The sequence below is a fragment of the Dromiciops gliroides genome, chromosome 3 (genome assembly GCF_019393635.1).
Source record: "Dromiciops gliroides isolate mDroGli1 chromosome 3, mDroGli1.pri, whole genome shotgun sequence".
Classification (NCBI taxonomy): domain Eukaryota; kingdom Metazoa; phylum Chordata; class Mammalia; order Microbiotheria; family Microbiotheriidae; genus Dromiciops; species Dromiciops gliroides.
Window position 1 is genome coordinate 606,883,233 of NC_057863.1, and position 22,075 is coordinate 606,905,307.

The 22,075-nt window shown below is 40.7% G+C and overlaps 1 protein-coding gene across 4 annotated transcripts in view; it reads left to right on the forward strand.

The window, feature by feature from the left end:
- Positions 1–22,075, forward strand: part of PAQR7 (progestin and adipoQ receptor family member 7) — a 51,446-nt gene that overhangs the window by 11,331 nt on the left and 18,040 nt on the right. Inside the window, exon 1 of one of the 4 annotated variants that reach the window (XM_043993278.1) lies at positions 6,962–7,296. The exons of the other annotated variants lie outside the window; for them this stretch is intronic. The gene's annotated coding sequence lies outside the window, so the exon portion shown is untranslated. Of the gene's footprint in view, positions 1–6,961; positions 7,297–22,075 lie in introns of those variants that run through there. 4 annotated transcript variants of the gene reach the window in all.

Here is a 22,075-nt window from a genome sequence, read left to right on the forward strand (position 1 = left end):
ATCCACTGCGCCACCTAGCCGCCCCCTTCTTTTACTCCTTACCCCAGTGGAGTTCAGGATCATGCCTCAGGTTTTCCTAAAACACTCTGCATCTCCCCTTGGTTCTTTGGCATCTCCACTGTGGGATCGTAAGTTTAGGGTGGTGATGGGGGATTTATTCCTCTTTGTGTTTCCAGCACCCAGAACAGCACCATGTGCATACTCGGTATTTGGTACATATTGAATTGAATTGTCTTGTGCATGTATGCCTTCATCCAAATCATTAATGAAAATGCTGAAGTGGGGGTGGGGTAGACAAAGGAAAGAGATCTAAAGCATGTCTTCTGACTCCTAGCCCAGTGTCTTTTCCACTAGACCATGCCATCTCTTCCGTGACAATGTGGCCACTAGCCCAGGCTGCAGCTTTCCCAAGGAACACCAGGTTGGTGGTTTGTTGGCCCTTCCTGTGGATATCTACTGTACTATTTGGACTTTCAAACTCTGACAACCTTTCTTTTAACAGACCCAGTTTCTCTGCACTTATTCCCTTTCCCAGCATTAAATAAACCTTGTGCTAAAACTGTGGCTTTCCCCAGTTTATTGTATATATCCTGGTTTCTTGGAATCAACATTTATTAAGTGCCTACCATGTTCCAGGCCTAGTAAGTCATACCTTAACTTCAATAAGCATTTATTAAACACTTGCTATGAGCCAGTAAAAATAAAACCAAAGGTCACAACAACAAATTCCTACATCAGATTTGGGATTTCAGAAGAAGATGGCCTGTGGACACTCTAGTTAGGGGTATGCCAGTGGGGTCAAAAGCTATTGCCATCTACTCAGTGGAGGCCTAAAATCAGCAAGACTTTGACTTGGACTTGTTAGAGTCACAACAGGAAATAAGTTCAACTTCCAGTATTCAAGGAAATAGGGTAGAGACCCCCTACAGGGTAGAGGCCCCCAAACAGTAGGTGCATATCTTTAAGGCCTAGGCACCAGAACCATCTCTGATATGTATTTTTTTGAGAGGCAATGGGGGTTAAATGACTTGCCTAGGGTCACATTGCTAGTGAGTGTCAAGTGTCTGAGGCCAGATTTGAACTCAGGTCCTCCTGAACCCAGGACCGGTGCTTTATCCACTCATCTCTGATATATTGATGGAGCCACAGCAAAGGACAAATTCGTATCCTGGTTGATGACTTTCCAAGGAGATGACAGAGGTACCTAAGGAGTCCCCTTCTGCTGGGGGACCCTGTAGGTAGGGTAGTGATAAGTCAAATTCAGATAGAAATGGGGGCCTGGCAGACTGCATATTGACTTGGTTTTAAATGTAATATTATAGATGTTTTGTTGTGTGTAGGGTTTTTTTTGTGGTTTTTTTGGTGGGGCAATGAGGGTTGTGACTTGCCCAGGATCACACAACTAGTAAGTGTTAAGTGTCTGAGGCTGGATTTGAATTCGGGTCTTCCTGAATCCAGGGCTGATGCTTTATCCACTTCACCACCTAGCTGCCCCTGTATTATTTATTTTGTTAAGTATTTCCCAGTTGTCTACTAACTTGGTTAAGCCTGCATGTTTGACACCTCTCCTCTAGGAGATTTAGAACTAGAGCAATCTCTGACATTCCATAGTTGTACTAAGGGATCAAGAATGCAGAGATGAGACAGAAATGCTTGGCTGGCCCTCCTAGAGGACTGAATCTAGTGAAATCTCAATATCTTATTGGGACCACACAGGAGAGGATGAATCTAACTCACATTTAGTGACAATACAAGGGGAAGGAGATGGAGAAAGGAAAAGGCTCTCATGTTGAGCCATCAGGAAATGGAGACAGAAGCCAGGGATTGATGCAGAGGATGAGGTCCTGTCCCAGGTTCAGGCCAGAGTTGCACAAGTGTGCAGAGAGGAAGACAAGCTTCCTTACCTAGAACTTTGACAAGAGCAGCAGCAGCAGCAGCATCAAGATTGCAGAGAAGACAGAACCAGGGCCTTTGAGGTGGGACAGAACCTTGCTCTGGAGCAAAAAGTATATCTCCAGAAACAGAAGCTTGAGATATGAATAAAAAAGAGAAAAAGACGTAGTAACAACAAAAAATACTATAAGAGAAGCCCAAGAGTTAGCCCAGAACAGAATAACTATATTAATTATTTAAGTAGAGCCTCCTGGAAAAAAAAAATGACTTGGCTACAAGGTCTCTAAGATTAGATGTAAGAAATGAAGCAAGAGATTAAAAAAATGAAAATAGAACTCTTAGGGGAAAATTGGAAGCTTAGAATATAAGTGGAATAAAATTGAATAGAAGTAGACTGAATAAAACTGAATTGAAGTAGGCTCTGAAAAATAGAGTGGAATAGATCACCTCAGCAATTGAGACAAGAAGAAATATTTGAATAAAGTTCAAAGACTGAAAAAAGAAAAGTGGATTATCTACCATCAAAAACAACCGACCTGGAAAACAGGTTAGAAGAATTTACTTAAGAATGATCAGACTTGGGGGCAGCTAGATGGCACAGTGGATAAAGCACTGGCCCTGGATTCAGGAGTACCTGAGTTCAAATCCAGCCTCAGATACTTGACACTAGCTGAGTGATCCTGGGCTAGTCACTTAACCCTCATTGTCCCACAAAAAGAAAAAGAAAAAAGAATCATCAGACTTCCTAAAAGTCATTTCCTTAGCTATCAAATTTTTAAGAAAGTCTCAAAGAAGAGCAAAGTAAAAATAGAACCTATAAGTCATCACCTTAAAGAAAGATTAAATTGAAAACACCCAGAAATGTAAAAGCCTAAATCATTTCCAGGTTAAAAAATTTTTCTACAAGCATCTAGAAGAAAAAAAACAACAGTTCAAAGGAATTACAATCAGGATCACAAAATCCTATATTGCAACCATGTAAAGGGAAGGAAATCTTGGAATATAATATATAAAAAGACTTCCAACCAAAAAGAACTTATCCACAACATAATCTTGCAGAGGGGGAAATAGATCTTTAATAGAAGAGAGAATTTTAAAACATTCCCAGTGAAAAGATCAGAGCTGTCAAGAATTTTTTAATTCAAATACAGGAAAGAAGAGAAACCCAAGAAAGTTGTAACAATTGGAATGATGCCACCTGCTGGAGACTTACTGTAGAAAAGCTCCCCATGAAGTGAAGGTCTTTGAGGGCAAGACCGGGAGTCTTTTCTTTGGCGTCAGGAAGTGCCGTCTGCTTGTGGGAGGAAGAAGGGAGGAACCTGGCGCTCTAACTGGGGCTTTTTCCTGGGGACTCTGGTGGAGAGGGGAGATAGAAATGTGCTCTCCCTTTAATAGATGAATGTAGGCCTTTCTCTCTCTCTTTACCAAATTCTTATTCTCCTTAATAAATGCTTAAAAGTCTAACTCTTACTAAAGCTTATAATTTATTGGTGACCACTCATTAGATATTTTAGACAAGACTAGCTAGAATTTTAGCCTTAACAGAGTAAAGTTAAGCAATTGGAAAGAGCCAAATGATGGTCAAATGCTTACATTTGTATTGGGGTAAAGGAGACAAATATCCTTTTTCTTTTCTTTTTTTTTTTTCTTTTTTGCTGGGCAGTGAGGGTTAAGTGACTTGCCCAGGGTCACACAGCTAGTAAGTGTCAAGTGTCTGAGGCCAAATTTCAACTCAGGTACTCCTGAATCCAGGGTCGCTGCTTTATCCACTGTGCCACCTAGCTGCCCCCAAGTATCCTTTCAAAATTCTATCTTTAAGGTTCACAGAGGTGCTATAGAAAGAAAAACAGAGCCTTGGGGATGGTTTTATTCTGTTTTACTGGCTGTAGGAGAACAAAGAGAAAAAAGAAATACACCAGGGAAGAAATTAGGAAGAAGAAAGAGGAGCTACTTCTTCAAATTCAGGTTAGCCAAAAGAGTATACAGACATGGAGGTGGGGTGAAGAGAGAGCATCTCATGAAGCTCACTTATCTGAACTGGGCAAAGGAGGATTGAATACATAGAGAGTTCAGTGTAGAAATGAGGACAATGCTTAAGAGGTGTGGCGAGTAAAATATGTGTGGTCACCTTATTTCCCAAGTTTGGGCAAAATTAGCTGGGGTTCCTAATGTAGTTGTTACTTATAAATTAGAAGCTTTAGCACCAGTTTTGGGGCATTAAGCATTTATTAAAGTATATTAAATATTAGTAAAGAAAGGGAACATGTCTCTGAAAGTTCAGGCCTATCTACCTAGAGGAGAGAATAGAGCTCAGCCTGGCCTGCTTCTTTCTCCAAGTCCTCTGCCACCAAGAGTACCTGAGAGATAGTCACTAACTTCCTGCTGGTCCAAAAGAGAGGTGGTCCTTACACACTGCTTCAAGCTAATTGGCTAGCATCACCCAAATCCATTGGTTCACTGGACTTGAGGGCGGTCCATAAACAGAATATGTTGAGGTCAGAGTTCAGAGAACACATCCCCTGAGGGCCAGGCTCTCAGGTAGGTGTGGTTTCTTTTTCTTTTGTTTTTGTTTTTTTGTTTTTGTTTTTGTGAGGCAATTGGGGTTAAGTGACTTGCTCAGGGTCACACAGCTAGTAAGTGTTAAGTGTCTGAGACCGGATTTGATCTCAGGTACTCCTGACTCCAGGGCCAGTGCTCTATCTACTGCGCCACCTAGCTGCCCCATAGGTGTGGTTTCAATCAAGTTAACTCCAAGTGAGTTAATCAGCAAAGTCAATCCAATCATTTTTTAATATAATTCCCTTGAGTGGGGGCCTCTGGGCATCCCAAAACCCACTATTTTCTCACAGAGGGAGGCTAGAGTTTGGAGAGGATGGTCACAAGCAAAACACACTTTTTAATTATGGAGAGCAGATCAAAGTGAGAACTAAAGAGAAAGTATAAGAATTAGTGATCAGATTGTGGACTGGATGAAGAGAAGAAGGGCACTTGGAGTGGGATCAGACCCCTTCATTTATAGATTACTAATGTTGATCCCTTTCTTTCCCTACCTGCCTTTTCTTTGTAAAAAGGTGAGGAGAAGGCAAAGAGAAAAAAAATTATAAGATCATATTCTGGAGAAACAACAGTTAATCATTGTAACCCTGAATGTGAATGGAATGAATTCACTCATGAGAATTGGTAAGTAGCAGAAAACATTAGCAAGCCAAAAGAATTGTTCAGAGAAAATGATGCAGGGCAGCTAGCTAGGTGGCGCAGTGGATAAAGCACCGGCTCTGGATCTCAGACACTTGACACTTACTAGCTGTGTGACCCTGGGTAAGTCACTTAACCCCCATTGCCCTGCAAAAAAAAACCCCCAAAAACAACAAACAGAGAAAATGATGTTATTTAATTAGCAAAATCAAACTTTTTCAAAGACCACATCTGTAATGTCAAAAAAATTGCTTGCAAAAAAAATGTTTGCCTGATAGAAGGTTGCTTTTGGCATTTCTAAGTGAAAAAAGTCTCATTCAATAGGAGAAACAGTACTTCCTAAAATTATATGGTCACAATGATACCTGCTGATTTTTGTACAAAAGGGTTTCCAATGATTTCATCTACAGATAATACAGCAAGAAAGAGAATCACCCATATTTATGAAGATTTTTGCAATCAGGAAAATAAAATCTTCCTATTTTGCACTACAAGTAGATAAAATAGGAGTTATAGAAAAGGGTCTGTGTTTAATTACATATAATCAACATGTTGAAATGCTAGGGAATATTTGTTACCTCATAAACCTATTAATGTCTATAAAAAGAACACCAAGAAACATGTTCAACATCAAGAAAAATGTTCAACCATATTGATATATTTTAAAATGGAAACTATATAATATGATAGACTATTGTATTCTGCAGTGACAATTGATGTCAGCTAATTGCAGTTCTATAAAAACTAGTTACAAAATGTGTAACCTAGAGTCAGATCCAAAATAGTGGAATACCAGGAAGAGGTACAGTGAACTCCACCTCCACCCCCCCCCCCCCCAGCCCTCATACCTCGCCAGGGTGCCAACAACAATAGCAACAAAACCTGCCATCCAGTGGACCAGAAAATGTACCAGATTGAATCTTTTTTTTTTTATTATTTTTTTTTTGTGTGTGTGAGGCAATTGGGGTTAAGTGACTTGCCCAGGGTCACACAGCTAGTAAGTGTTAAGTGTCTGAGGCCAGATTTGAACTCAGGTACTCCTGACTCCAAGGGCGGTGCTCTATCCACTGCGCCACCTAGCTGCCTCCAGATTGAATCTTTTTTTTTTTCACTTTTTTTTTTAATGTATAAGGTATTTTATTTTTTCCGTTACATGTAAAGATAGTTCTCAACTTTTGTTTATACAAGCTTTACAATTTCAGATTTTTCTCCCTCCCTCCCCTCCCTCCCCCCTCCCCTAGACAGCAGGTAATCTGATATAGGTTATATCTATATATCTCTATAGATATAGATATATACACACACATATATATATATATATATATACACATAATAACATTAATCCTATTTCTGCATTAATCCTGTTACAAGAGAAAAAATCAGAGCAGTGATGCAAAACCTCAAAATAGAAAAAAAAAACAACAGCACCCAAAACAAAAGAAATAATATGGTTCAATCAGCATCTATACTCCACAGTTCTTTCTTTTTTTTTTCTTGAATTTGGAGATCCTCTTCTATCATGAGTTCCCTGGAACTCTTCTGTACCATTGCATTGGTGAGAAGAATATAGTCCATCACAGTAGGTCAACACTCAATGTTGATGATACTGTGTACAATGTTCTTCTGGTTCTGCTCATCAGATTGAATCTTGATCAGGAAATCTAAGGGAAAAAAAATCACAATGAATCATTTTTCTAGCTTAGGTTGATATAAGGAAATACAAGGAGGTCAGCTGATGCTGGGGACAGGATGTGGCCAGGAGCACAAGAGCTTTCCAGCACAGGGGCACATAGTAAGTGCTTAATAAATGCTTCTTGAATTATTGACAGAGGGAAGCTGTGCACCAGGGCAAGATGAGGTCCCAGATCCAGCATAGAGACTCTTAGTCTGGTGTCGAGCACAAGAAGCGGTGTCACCAGGCAGCTCTCTTGTTTACTTCCAGGTCACAGATCCAGGGTGGATTGAAGAAGGAATTTGTGCCTAAGGGTGGCATTCCAGGGTAACAGATGGTTGTGGGAATTAGGCAAATTCAAAAGCAAGCTGCAGCTGTGTGGCTCTGACCTCAGGAAAAGAGCAGGGACTCAATTCTACTCTCCAGCCCAGTCTGAAACCTGCAGCAGAAGAACCAGAGCAGGAATCCCAGATTGAAGGGGAGCCTTCAGTTCTGTCTTTCTGAACCAGCAGAGCTTCCCAACTGGCTGATAGTGGGTGAGTCCAGCAGCAATCTTCTGGTACTCCCAATGGACAGGCCTCCTCCACAGCCCTGTTCCTCTGGATCAGACCGCTTTGGAAGCATTAAAAGCTTTCACGTCTCTAGTTTGAGATATCCTTGAGATCCTGGGATACCCCAAAGAATGCACAGCAGGATCAGCCCAGATATTCCTTCCAGAAGTGTTCAGAATCTGACCCTAACATTAAGTCCTAAGTCAGGAGGTAGCCTGGAAGAATAAGCAAACAAAAGAAGCGTTTATGGTCACAGGTATGCTTAAGCCACAAACCCAAAGAATGACTTCAAAACATACAAGCAGGGGCAGCTAGGTGGCGCAGTGGATAGAGCACTGGCCCTGGATTCAGGAATACCTGAGTTCAAACCCGGCCTCAGACACTTAACACTTACAAGCTGTGTAACCCTGGGCAAGTCACTTAACCCCCAATTGCCTCACAAAAAAACCCCACAAACAAACAACAACAACAACAAAACATACAAGCAGGGGGCAGCTAGGTGGCACAGTGGATAGAGTACCGGCCCTGGCCCTGGAGTCAGGAGTACTTGAGTTCAAATCTGGCCTCAGACACTTAACACTTACTAGCTGAGTGACCCTGGGCAAGTCACTTAACCCCAATTGCCTCACTAAAAAAAACTCCCCAAACCAAACCAAAACCAAAACCAAAACAAAACATACAAGCAAAGCTTCAGAGAAAAATACAGCTTGGACACAAATTTGACTAGATTTCCTAGAAGAGGTAAAGCAAGGCTTTTTGTTTTGTTTTTATTCTTTTTATTTTATTTTTTAATCATAAAAGTATTTTATTATTTTCCAGTTATATATAAAAATAGTTTTCAACATTTGTGGGGGGTTTTGTATTTTATTTATTTTTTCCGTTACATGTAAAGATAGTTCTCAACTTTTGTTTATAACAAGCTTTCCAATTTCAGATTTTTCTCCCTCCCTCCCCTCCCTCCCCCCTCCCTTAGACAACAGGTAATCTGATATAGGTTTTATATATACACGTATATTTATATATATAATAACATTAAACATATTTCTGCATTAGTCATGTTATAAGAGAAAAATCAGAGCAATGAGGAAAAACCTCAAATTAGAAAAACAATAGCACCAAAAACAAAAGAAATAGTATGGTTCATTCAGCATCTATATTCCAGTTCTTTTTTTTTTTTTTTAAATTTTTTTTCCCCCTGGATTTGGAGATCCTCCTCCATCATTAGTTCCCTGGAACCCTTCTGTATCATTGCATTGGTGAGAAGAATATAGTCCATCACAGTAGGTCAACACACAATCAACATTTGTTTTTGTTTTTTTGTTTTTGTTTTTTTTAGTGAGGCAATTGGGGTTAAGTGACTTGCCCAGGGTCACACAGCTAGTAAGTGTTAAGTGTCTGAGGTCGGATTTGAACTCAGGTCCTCCTGACTCCAGGGCCAGTGCTCTATCCACTGTGCCACCTAGCTGCCCCAACATTTGTTTTTATAAGATTTTTTTAGTTCCAAATTTTTTCTCCCTCCCTTCCTTCCCCCCTCCCCAAGATAGAAAGCAATCTTATATAGGTTATATATATACAATCACGTTAAACATATTTTGGCATTAGTCATATTGTGAAAGAAGAATCAGAACAAAAGGGGAAAGCCTCAAAAAACAACAAACAAGTAGAAACAGTATGGTTCAATCTGCTTTCAGAATCCACAATTCTTTTTTTCTGGATGTGGATAACTTTTTCCATCATGAGTTCTTTGGAATTGTCTTGGATCATTGCTGAGAAGAGCCAAGTCCATCACAATTGATCATCACACAATGTTGCTGTTACTGTGTACAATGTTCTCCCGATTCTGCTCACTTCACTCAGCATCAGTCCACTTAGGTCTTCCCAGGTTTTTCTGAAATCTGCCCGCTTATCATTTCTTATAGCACAATAGTATTCCATTACATTCACATACCATAATTTGTTCAGCCATTACCCAATTGATGGGTATTCCCTTGATTTCCAATTTTTTGCTACCACAAAGAGAGCTGCTATAAATATTTTTGTACCTGTGTGTCCTTTTCTCTCTTCTATGATCTCTTTGGGATACAGACCTAGTAGTGGTATTACTAGGTCAAAGGGTATGCACAGTCCCAAAGCCCTTTGGGCATAGTTCCAAATTGCTCTCCAGAATGGTTGGGTCGGTTTACAACTCCACCAACAATGCATTAGTGTTCTAATTTTTCCAGAGATTCTCCAACTTTTTTTTTAGTTTATTTTTTTAAATCATAAAAGTATTTTATTATTTTCCAGTTACATGTAAAGATACTTTTCAACATTTGTTTTCATAGGATTTTTAGTTCCAAATTTTTCTCCCATTCTTCCTTCCTCCCCCCGCCCCAAAACAGAAAGCAATCTGATATGGGTTATATATGTACAATCACATTAAACATATTTCGCATTAGTCATATTGTGAAAGAAGAATCAGAACACCAGGGAAAAACATCAAAAAAAGAAAAAACAGCCAAAAAGTAAAAACAGTTTGGTTCAATCTGTGTTCATAATCCACAGTTCTTTTTTTCTGAATGTGGAGAACCTTTTCTATCATGAGTTCTTTGAAAGTGTTTTGGGGGGGCGGAGCCAAGATGGCGGAGAGGAAGCAGCAAACTGCCTGAGCTCTCCTTCTGTTCCCTCAAACCAAACATTAAATCAAGCCTCTGGACGGATTCTGAAACTACAGAACCTTCAAAGAGACAGAGAGACACAGTCCTCCAACCAGAGATAATTTAGAAGACTTCAGGAAAAGGTCGGTCTGACTCGAGGAAAAGGTCGGTCTGACTCGGGCAAAAGGGAGGCCCAGCGCAGGGCAGCAACCCAGCGCTGAGGGGGTCGGGGCAAGTCAGCAGGAGCTGCAGGCCACAGCCAAACAACTGAGGCCCCTGGAACCTGGTTCAAAAATCTGGTGGCCAAGAAGGACAGTGGAAAAACCTACCTGCACCGGCCGAGAGGGCTGTGAATGGGTCAGGTGGGATCAGATGCCGGGGTTCCGTGCCTGGCTGGCCGAGCACAATCAGACAGGAGGTGCAGGGCGGGGGATCTCCACACACCATAAAGGCCTCAGAGTAAAAACCCAGTCACACAGCACCTATACCCCTGCACAAGAAGCCCAAAACAGGGACCCTGGTGCCCCCAGAGCAGACCTCAACTTAAAGAATAAATAAATAAGCTGCAATAATGAGTAAGAAGCAAAAAAGAGCCCTCTCCATTGAGAGCTTCTGTATCAGTAGGGAAGAAGCCAACACAAACTCAGACGAGGACAATAGCCTCAAATTGCCTACATCTGAAGCCTCATGAGGGAAGGTGAATTGGTCGCAAGAACAAAAAGCCTTCCTGGAAGAGCTCAAAAAGGATTTTAAAAATCAATTGAAAGAGGGGCAGCTAAGTGTCGCAGTGGATAGAGCACCGGCCCTGGAGTCAGGAGGACCTGAGTTCAAATCTGGCCTCAGACACTTAACACTTACTAGCTGTGTGACCCTGGGCAAGTCACTTAACCCCAATTGCCTCACTTAAAAAACAAAAAAAAAAAACAAAACCAAAAATCAATTGAAAGAGGTAGAAGAAAAAATGGGGAGAGAAATGAAAGCAAAACAAGAAAACTATGAAAAAAGAATCAGCAGCTTGGAAAAGGAAGCATATAATTTCACTGAAGAAAACAAAGCCTTAAAATTTCATTTGGCCAAATGGAAAAAAAGGTGCATAATCTCACTGAAGAAAATAATACCTTAAAAAATTCACTTGGCCAAATGGAAAAAAAGGTACATAATCTCACTGAAGAAAACAATGCCTTAAAAATTAAAGTGGGACAGTTGGAAGATAAGGAATCCATGAGACACCAGGAATCAGTCAAGCAGAATAAAAAAATGAAAAAATAGAAAGTGTTTTGGGGGGCGGCTAGGTGGCACAGTGGATAAAGCACCGGCCCTGGATTCAGGAGTACCTGAATTCAAATCCGGCCTCAGACACTTGACACTTACTAGCTGTGTGACCCTGGGCAAGTCACTTAACCCCCATTGCCTTGCAAAAAAAAAAAAAAAAGAAAAAAGAAAAAAAAAGAAACTGTTTTGGATCATTGCACTGCTTAGAAGAGCCAAGTTCTATCACAGTTGATCATCATACAATGTTGTTGATACTATGTATAATGTTCTCCTGGCTCTGCTCATCTCACTCAGCATCAGTTCATATAAGTCCTTCCAGGTTTCTCTGAAATCCTCCTGCTTATTGTTTCTTATAGCACAATAATATTCCATTACATTCATATACCACAACTTGTTTAGCCATTCCCCAATTGATGGGCATTCCCTCGATTTCCAATTCTTTGCCACCACAAAGAGAGCTGCTATAAATATTTTTGTACATGTGGGTCCTTTTCCCTCTTCTATGATCTCTTTGGGATACAGACCTAGTAGTGGTATTACTGGGTCAAAGGGTATACACAATTCTATACCCCTTTGGGCATAGTTCCAAATTGCTCTTCAAAAGGATTGGATCATTTCACAGCTCCACAAACACTGCATTAGTGTTCCAATTTTTCCACACCTCCAACATTTATTATTTTCCTTTCTTATCATATTAGTCAATCTGATAGGTTCGAGGTGGTACCTCAGAGTTGTTTTAATTTGCATTTATCTAATCAATAAAGGATTTTTTCATATGGCAATAGATAAATAGCTTTGATTTCTTCATCAGAAAACGGCATGTTCATATCCTTTGACCATTTCTCAATTGGGGAATGGCTTTTTTGTTTTGTTTTTTGGTTTTGGTTGGGCAATGAGGGTTAAGTGACTTGCCCAAGGTCACACAGCTAGTAAGGGTTAAGTGTCTGAGGCCGGATTTGAACTCAGGTCCTCTTGACTCCAGGGCCAGTGTTCTATCCACTGCGCCACCTAGCTGCCCCATGGCTTTTTTTTTTTTAATTTTTTATTAATGAAATGAGAGTGCTAAAGGGGAAAAATAGGAAAAGAAATGAGAGCTATGGAAGAATGAGTTTGAAAAGGAAGAAACTGGGTGGCACAAGAGGTAAGAAAGCTTGCTCATGCAACAAATTCCCTGAACATTAGAATAGACCAAATAGAAGCCAGTGATTCTATGAGACAACAAAAATATCAAAAACAAAGTCAAAAGATGGAAAAAGAAGAAAATGTAAAGTATCATGACAAAAATAATTGTTGTGGGGGGCTGCTAGGTGGCGCAGTGGATAGAACACTGGCCCTGGATTCAGGAGTACCTGAGTTCAAATCCAGCCTCAGACACTTGACACTAGCTGTGTGACCCTGGGCAAGTCACTTAACCCCCATTGCCCTGCAAAAAAAAAATTGTTGTGGAAAATAGACTGAAGAGAAAAAATTTAAGAATCACTAGACTACTTGAAAACCATGACCAAAAAAAGAACCTAGACATGATATTTCAAGAAATACTAAAAGAAAAATGCCTAGACATCTTAGAATCAGAGGTCAAAGTAGAAATAGAAAGAATCCACTGGTCACCTCTTGAAAGAAATCCCAAAATGAAACCTCCCAAGAACATTAAAACCCAAAACTTCCAGGTCAAAGAAAGAGTAGTGCAAACAGCCAGAAAAGAAATGTATCAAGGGGCTACAGTTGGGACCACATATGATTTAGCAGCTACCACTATACAGGAGTAGAGAGTTTGGGATACAATCTAGAAGGCAAATGATATAGGTTTATAACCAAGGATAGCATACCCAGCAAAACTGAGTATAATCCTACAGGGGGGAAATGGATTTTTAATAAAACAGAGGACTTCTAAACATTTTTGATGAAAAGGCCAGAGCTGTGTAAAAACTTTAACGTATAAACACATCTAAATGTAAGCATGAATAAACACTGCTAAGGGACTAAACAAGCATAAACTGCTTACATAGGAAGATGATAGTTGTCTCTTCAGAACCCTAACTAACATCATCAGAGTTCATAGAGGGAGTCCAGTTAGGCAAGGCCTGAGAATGGCTCTGTTATGTCTTGTAGATCTTAGAAGAATGGAGGGGGCAGTTACGTGGCGCAGTGGATAAAGCATGGGCCCTAGATTCAGGAGGACCTGAGTTCAAATCCGGCCTCAGACACTTGACACTTAATAGCTGTGTGACCCTGGGCAAGTCACTCATTGCCCTGCCCCCCCACCCAAGAAAAAAGAGAAAGAAGAAGAATGGAAAGAGGGAGGAGAAATACACTGGGGTAAATGGGGGAGATAAAGGAAAATGAGGGGTAATTATCTCACATAATCAATTGTACCAGTAGAAGTCCTACAAACAACAAGGATGGCAGCAGAGCAGTTAACTTGAACCTAATTCTCTATTTAGCTGGTCAAAGGAGAGAAGAATATACATACATATAGTCAGGTACACTCAACAGGGAAATAAGAAAGAAAGGGAAAAAGGAAGGAGGGGAATTAGAGGGAAAGTAGATTAAGGAAGGGATTAATCCTAAGCAAAACAATTTGTAAATAAGGATGTACAAAATATAGCTTTTTTTTGTGGTAGCAAAAAATTGGAAAGTAAGGGGATTCTCACTGATTGGGAAGTGACCAGACAAGTTACAGTATATAAATATGATAAAATACTCTTGTGCTATAAGAAATGATGAAGGGAATAGTTTCAGAGAAACTTGGGAAGACTTGTATGAACTGATGAAGAGTGAAGTGAGCAGAACCAGGAGAATAATTTATATAGTGTGGGGCAGCTAGGTGGCGCAGTGGATAAAGCACCAGCCCTGGATTCATGAGGGCCTGAGTTCAAATCCAACCTCAGACACTTGACACTTACTTAGCTGTGTGACTCTGGGCAAGTCATTTAGCCCTCATTGCCCCACAAAAATAATAATATAATAATTTACACAATGACAACAGTATGGGAACTCTGATTAGTGTAATAACCAACATACCTACTTCCTAATAGAGAGCTGACTCAGGTTGCAGAATCACACACACATATATTGGATATAGCCAGTGCAGAAAGCTGTTTTGCTTTACTACACATATTTGCAATAGGAGTGGGGGTGGGAAAGAGCAGGAAGGAAAGAAGGCAGATTTTTTTCTGATAGAATTTGGAGGGGGCAGGGCAATAAGGGTTAAGTGACTTGCCCAGGGTCACACAGCTAGTAAGTGTCAAGTATCTGAGGCTGGATTTGAACTCAGGTCCTCCTGAATCCAGGGCTGGTACTTTATCCATTGTGCCACCTACCTGCCCCCCCCCACCCGATTTTTTAAAAAGTGTCACCTTATACAATTTACGCAAACTTCACAATCACTGTATTAAGAAAAATAAATGAAATCTACAGACCACGTTTTCAAGTTATGACAAGAATAATGAACTTTGGGCTTTTTTAGGCTTTAAAAAATATTTTGTTTTGCCCCAATTACATGTAAAGACAATTTTTAACATTCATTAACATTTTTTTGTTCCAAATTTCCTTTCTCCCTCCCTCACCTCCCCTCTTTCTGAGACAGTAAGCAATTTGATATAGGTTATACATGTACAATCATGCAAAATATATTACTGTATTAGTCATGTTGTGGAAGAAGACAAGCCCAAAGGGGAAAAAACATGAAAAAAATGCAGAAAGTAAAAATTAGTATACTTCCAGCTGTATTCAGATTCCATCAATTCTTTTTCTGGAGGTGGATAGTATTTTTCATCATGAATTCTTTGGAATTGTCTTGGATAATTGTATTGCTGAGAATAGCTAAGTCATTCATAGTTGATCATCCTTCAATATTGCTGTTATTCTGTACAATGTTCTAATTCTGCTTACTTCACTTTGCATCAGTTCATGTAAGTCTGTCCAGATTTTTCTGAAATCATCCTGCTTGTCATTTCTTATAGCGCAATAGTATTTCTTTACAACCATATGCCACAACTCGTTCAGCCATTACCACCTAGCTGCCCCACAATTTTGCAATGGATTTTTAAAAAAATATAGTTCAGGGGCAGCTAGGTGGTGCAGTGGATAAAGCGCCCGCCCTGGAGTCAGGAGTATCTGAGTTCAAATCCGGCCTCAGACACTTGACACTTACTAGCTGTGTGACCCTGGGCAAGTCACTTAACCCTCATTGCCCCGCCCCTGCCCCCCAAAAAAGGAAAGAAAAGAAAAAGAATATGTATCTGTTTGGGGCAGCTAGGTGGTGCAGTAGATAGAGCACCAGCCCTGGATTCAGGAGGACCTGAGTTCAAATCCGGCCTCAGGCACTTGACACTTACTAGCTGTGTGACCCTGGGCAAGTCACTTAACCCTCATTGCCCCGCCCCTGCCCCCCAAAAAAGAAAAGAAAAGAAAAAGAATATGTATCTGTTTGGGGCAGCTAGGTGGTGCAGTGGATAGAGCACCAGCCCTGGATTCAGGAGTATCTGAGTTCAAATCCGGCCTCAGACACTTGACACTTACTAACTGTGTGACTCTGGGCAAGTCACTTAACCCCAATTGCCTCACCCAAAAAAAAATCCATTGCAAAATTGAGAATTGTGTGATGATATGTGGGCATTTCTATATTATTGTGGGACAGAGTGGCATTATAATGCAAAGAACTTCTATGAATATTCAAATTAAAAGAAAAAACTGACTTTTAAAAGTTATAATAAGGATGAAACAAATTCATTTTATGACAGAAAATTCCTCTTGAAATTTTGGCACCAAAAAACCAAGCTGTCATCACAATAATATTATTAGTTATGGTTGAGAGATAGCATGGTGAGGTGGTTAAAGAACCAGCTTCAAAACTGGAAAGATCTGGTACCAGGTCCTTCCTGTGACACATAGGCTCTATGATCCTGGGCAAATCATAGCCTGTCAGTACTTTAAGAAACTCTAAAACTAACTGTCTTCACCTAGGAGTTCCCTATACCAATTAAATTATAGATCTAGTACATAATGTTTTTTTTGTTATAAATATCAAACTCTGCAGGATTTTTTAAAAAGTCACTTATTTTATTGCATGTTATAAATTCTTAATTTTATATGAAAAAATGAATAAAATTGCCGTTTATTTGATTAAAAAGTAGCTTGAGATTTTTTTTGAGTATAACTGCACAAAGTTCAGAAACCACTGTGTAAGCACTTAACAAATATTTGATGAATTTTGTTTTGTTGAATGCATGGTGTTAGTTCAATCTGAAGAAAAACAATTGTTCTCCTTTATACTGTTAGTTATTATTTCAAGTATCATTTCTCTTCACCCAGACTTTGAGTGCCTCAAGGGTAGGGACCATGTTATTAAACTCTTTGTATCCCCTGGCACCTATCCAAGTTCCCTGTTTGAAGAAGTTGTGCCTGGCTGAATGCCACCTCCACGCCCTTTTCACCCTGGCAGCTGGGTTTACTTCATTTTCACCTACAGGCACAGGCCTGCTCTGGATTTTGATACCACTCCTAGCCCTGACTTGTGGACTCAACATCCAATTAATCTTGCTACTCTTCCTGCTTTAAAAGATAGTTCTACTGTTACTGAATTTCCTAATTTATGCCAGCCTTCTGGCTTGAAGCCTAACATTAGAAAAACCAAGATCTTGGCAACTGGTCCATCATTTCCTGGCAAATAGATGGAGAAGAAATGGAAGTAGTGTCAGATTCTATATTCTTGTGCTCAAAGATCACTGCAAACAGTAACTGTAGCCATGAAATTAAAAGATACTTGCTCCTTGGAAGGAAAGCTATGGCAAATTTGGACAGCATATTAAAAAGCAGAGACATCACCTTGCCAACAAAGGTCTGTGTAGTTAAAGCTATGGTTTTCCAGTAGCAGTGCATGACTGTGAGAGCTGGACTGTAACTGAGCATCACAGAATCTGTGCCTTCGAATTGTGGTACTGGAGAAGGCTTTTGAGAGTCCCTTGGACAGCAAAATCAAATCAGTCAATACTTAAAAAAAATTAATTCAGACTATTCACTAGAAGATCATATACTGAAGCTTAAGCTTAAATATTTTGGTCACATAATGAGAAGATAGGACTGATTGGAAACGAACCTGATGTTGGGATTGAAGGCAAAAGGAAAAGGGGATGGCAGAAGATGAGATGGATAGAGTGTCATAGATGCAAGAGATACAAGGATGCATGGACTTCAGGAGATAGTCAAGGATATAAGGGCGTGGCAGGCTATGGTCCGTAGGGTCACAAAAAGAGTCAAACATAACTGAATGAGAAAAAAATTATGCCATAATTCTACTCCTCCCCACCCCCCACTGATTGGGCTTTAATTAAAGCTTTTTTTTTTTTTAAGGATCTCTGTGTATTAAAAATTTGTCTCTGCACTGTACCTCAATCCCCCCACCCCTCAATAGAATCTGAGTTAGCATTCTTATTATAAAATCCTGGAGGAAATAAGCACCTCTTTGAGGCCTTCAATTTCTCATATGAGGAAGCAACTTGAATCCATTCTCTTGACACTAGCTATTCAATTTAAGAGGCAGACCTCCCTGGGAATATTCACGTCTATATCAATTAGCTAGTATCCTGTAAATTGTAGTTCTTTGCTTTTTCTTTTTTTGCATTTATCCTTCCAAACCAACCAAAAAGGTCTCTCCCTTTTCCACCCAACAATAACTTACAGAAAATTGTTCCTCTGAAGCCAGACAGACCTGGCATCATAGAAAATACTATCCAGGGGGCAGCTAGGTGGCACAGTGGATAAAGCACCAGCCCTGGATTTAGGAGGACTTGAGTTCAAATCTAGCCTCAGACCCTTGACACTTACTAGCTATGTGACCCTGGACAAGTCACTTAACCCTCACTGCCCCGCAAAAGAAAAGAAAATACTATCCAGATCCCACTTGTTCATTAACCTTAAAAAATAGGTAAACATTCTCATCTCATACTCTCATTCCCCTTAATTATTTACTGCATTCAAAAATCTCAAAGTGAAGATCTGGAAATGGAAGCGGCAGATAATAACTTGTTCCCTATCTATCACTATCCTGAAACACCTAAAAAGGAGGAAGCATCTCTTAATACACACCAGAGCTAGGACTTTTACTGCCTAAAAAATGGCAAGCAGGGGAATCATCTTCAGAGCTGCCATTCCACCAATCCATTTCAGATTCTGGTCGGAAGGACTACGGCATCCTATTCCCATGTCTAGGCTCCTGAAGCTGTACTGCCTATCCTTTAACAAATCTTTCTTTGGACACGTTAATAGTGTACATAGGCCTTTTCCTCTCTAATACAAATACGTAGAGGTAACTTAACATAATCATTCATTTAGAGGGTCCTTTGCCACCAAATGTGGGGAGTTACTTACTCCTCAGTTGCAGTGAGTGGTCTTAATTTAAAAGTTTCCACCTGCAGATAAGCCACTTTTAGTTGCACTCAATAAATTGAGTAGCAATTACCGGTTTTCAGCCTCACTCTTGCATTGTGAAGTGAGGTCTATTTTTTTCAAAAGTATTTCTGTAGGGGCACTAGGTGGCGCAGTAGATAAAGCACCAGCCCTGTATCCAAGAGGATCTGAGTTCAAAATAGACCTCAGACACTTGACACTTACTAGCTGTGTGACCCTGGGCAAGTCACTTAGCCCTCATTGCTCGGGGGCCGGGGGGGTGGGGGGGGAGGTATTTCTGTAAATGTTTAACCAGTTTGTCATGTGCTGTGAGAACATCTATCAATCATCATTTAGTTTGACAAGGAACCTTTTCTATGACTACCTTGGAATGACAAGCCCCATGTTTTTTAAATATTATACAGGGTTTTTGTTTGGACACATTATCATTATCATATAATGGATCCATCTCAAAGCCCAAGTGATTTGTTTTTATTATCCTGTATTTTGAATTATTTATGCCTCTGTCTTCACTGTTCCCCATGGATAATTGAGAGTAGACTAATCAGTCTGTACCTAGGATCATAAGATCACAGATCTCAAGATGGAAGGAACCTCAGAGGTTCTCCAGTACAACATCCTCATTTAAAATAAGAGGAACAAGGGGCAGCTAGGTGGTGCAGTGGATAAAGCACCAGCCCTGGATTCAGGAGTACCTGAGTTCAAATCCAGCCTCAGACAAATCCAGCCTCAGACACTTGACACAACTAGCTGTGTGACCCTGGGCAAGTCACTTAACCCCCATTGCCCCCCCCCCCAAAAAAAGTAAAAAAAATAAAATAAGAGGAACAGAGGCTCAAGGAGGATAATACATCACCCAACCTCACACAGGCATGGTTTCAACACCAGGTTCTCTAACTCTTGAGCCAGTGATCTCTTCCACTATCCATCTAATTATCGTTGAGCTTTTTCATGTTTCCAGGTCCAGCCTATAAGACTCTAAAGTCCTTGAGTTCAAAGCTCATCAAACTTGACACCTCTTCTTGACACCCCTGTTCATCAGACTGGGAGTTCCCTGAAGCTGGAGGCAGTGGGGTGTCTGGCATGGAAAGGAAGCTAGACTTGGGATTAGAAGTGCTGGGTTGGAATCTATGTAACCGTGGACAAGTCATGTAACATCCCAGCACTACAATTTCCTCCTTTGTAAAATGAAGGAGTTTACTTCAATGCAACAAACTTTCATTAAGTTCCTAGCTGCCAGGAAAAAAAAGTTCCTAGCTGCCAGAAGAGGTCCCAGAAAAGATATGAAGAGTAGATATGCTTCTTCCCTCATAAAAAGTTGAACTGAGATAGATACACTTAATGCTCCTAGAAAGATAAGCTAAAATAGGCTTCTTTTGTCCTTGGGAGTTCAGTAGGAGGATAGGACACAGATGGACAGATAACATGTGTCCTTGTTTATCGTAGGCAAGTCCATTAGGGAAGTGTAAGCAAGGGATTGTGTGAGGTCTGAGGGGGAAAGGGAGGTGGATTTAGGCAGTGTTGTACAGCTGAATTTGGAGTCAGAGGAGCAGCTCGAGTTCAATTCCCTGCTCTGACGCTTATGAGTGGGTGATCTTAGTCAAGTCATGTTGGGCCTGGGTTCATATGTAAAATGAGGGGTTTGAAGTAGATGGCCTTGAGGTCCCTTCTAGTTCTAGGTCTAGAATTGCTTTGTTAAGCATCAGGGCACCCCGAAGAGGAGCCAGGAGCCAGGAGCCAGGATCCTGAGCCTGAGAGCCTTGGGAATAAGCAGTGGCTCTCATACCATCAGCCATGCTTCCAGCTCACTGTCCAAAGGCATTATTGATGGGAGAAATCATTGTGGAGAGGGGGACCAAGCTTCTTCATCACCATTAGCAGCAATTGCCATCAACAGTTATAAAGGCACAGGAACCCTGAGAGTGGCAGCACCTCCTAGACCACCAGTCCTGCCTTCAGCCCAGCCCTCATAGCCATCATCCAGGGAAGCAACTCCTGTGATGTAGGGACCAACCATCTTCACTAACCACTAACCAACTGTCACACTCTGGGCAGCCCCACCTAGCTAAAACATCAAGGTATGCTGAAGGACAGCAGGAGGCAACGTGTATCAGGAAAGTCAGACCACTACCACCACCTTGACTATCATCTTGCCTTAGATTCTGATGGAGTCAGCCCAGGACTTTGAACCTTGGGGACAGTAACACTTTTAGTCATCATCCTTGGGGGAAAAAAAAACCCTGTGGAGATGCAGCCTGGAAACTCCTACAGGTGCTACAACCATAGCTACTGAAAACTCAGAAAATTCTTGTCACCAAGAAAGTTCTTGACCCTACTAAATGGTTCAGCATCAGAAACTGGACATTCAGTGGAAGTGACATTAAAGAAGAGGCATCACCATCTGCTTCATCTGCACCCTAAGGATCATGGGACTTTTCCATTTGAGTTGTGCCTAAAACCTTTCATATGTGTTGTCTTCATATGTGAGCTCCCTGAGAGTTGTCTTCTATTTGTATTCCCTGTATTTAGCATAGTGCGTCCAGTAAGCACTTCATAAATACTTCATTCATTCCTCTCAGGTCCCTTCTAGCTCAAATATTTTGAATCCTAGGATTCCAGCTTCCCACAACCCTTGGCACAGGTCTTGTATACTTACTCCTTGTTGATAAATGGCCTTAATTAGGAAATGGAATCATCTAGTCCCTGTCCCTGTGGCAGAAACTATCCCAAAGTTTTAAACCAGATGTGGTTCTTTTATAACAAATTAAATCATACTATCAGGTTTGCTAAGATGGCAAAAAGGTTAAAATGACAAATGTTGGAGAGACTGTAGGGAAGCAGGCACACCAATGCAATGTTCATGGAGCTGTAAACTAGCCCCATCATTCTGGAGAGCAATTTGGAACTATCCTCCAGAAACTATTAAATTGTCATACCCTGGGGCAGCTAGATGGCGAAGTGGATGGAGCACCGGCCCTGGAGTCAGGAGGACCTGAGTTCAAATCCAGACTCAGACACTTAACACTTACTAGCTGTGTGACCCTGGGCAAGTCACTTAACCCCAATTGCCTCACTTAAAAAAAATTGTCATACCCTTTTACCCAGTGAGCTCTACCCGAAAGAGATCAAAGAAAGAGAAAAGAGTGCACATGTACAAAAATATTTATTTATTTATTTTGGTGAGGCAATTGGGGGTTAAGTGACTTGCCCAGGGTCACACAGCTAACAAGTGTCAAGTGTCTGAGGCTGGATTTGAACTCAGGTCCTCCTGAATCCAGGGCCAGTGCTCTATCCACTGTGCCACCTAGCTGCCCTGTACAAAAATATTTATAGCAGTCCTCTTTGTAGTGACAAAGAACTGGAAATCGAGGGGATACCCATCAATTGGGGAATAGCTGAACAATTTGTGGTATATGAATGTAATGGAATACTACTGTGCTGTAAGAAAT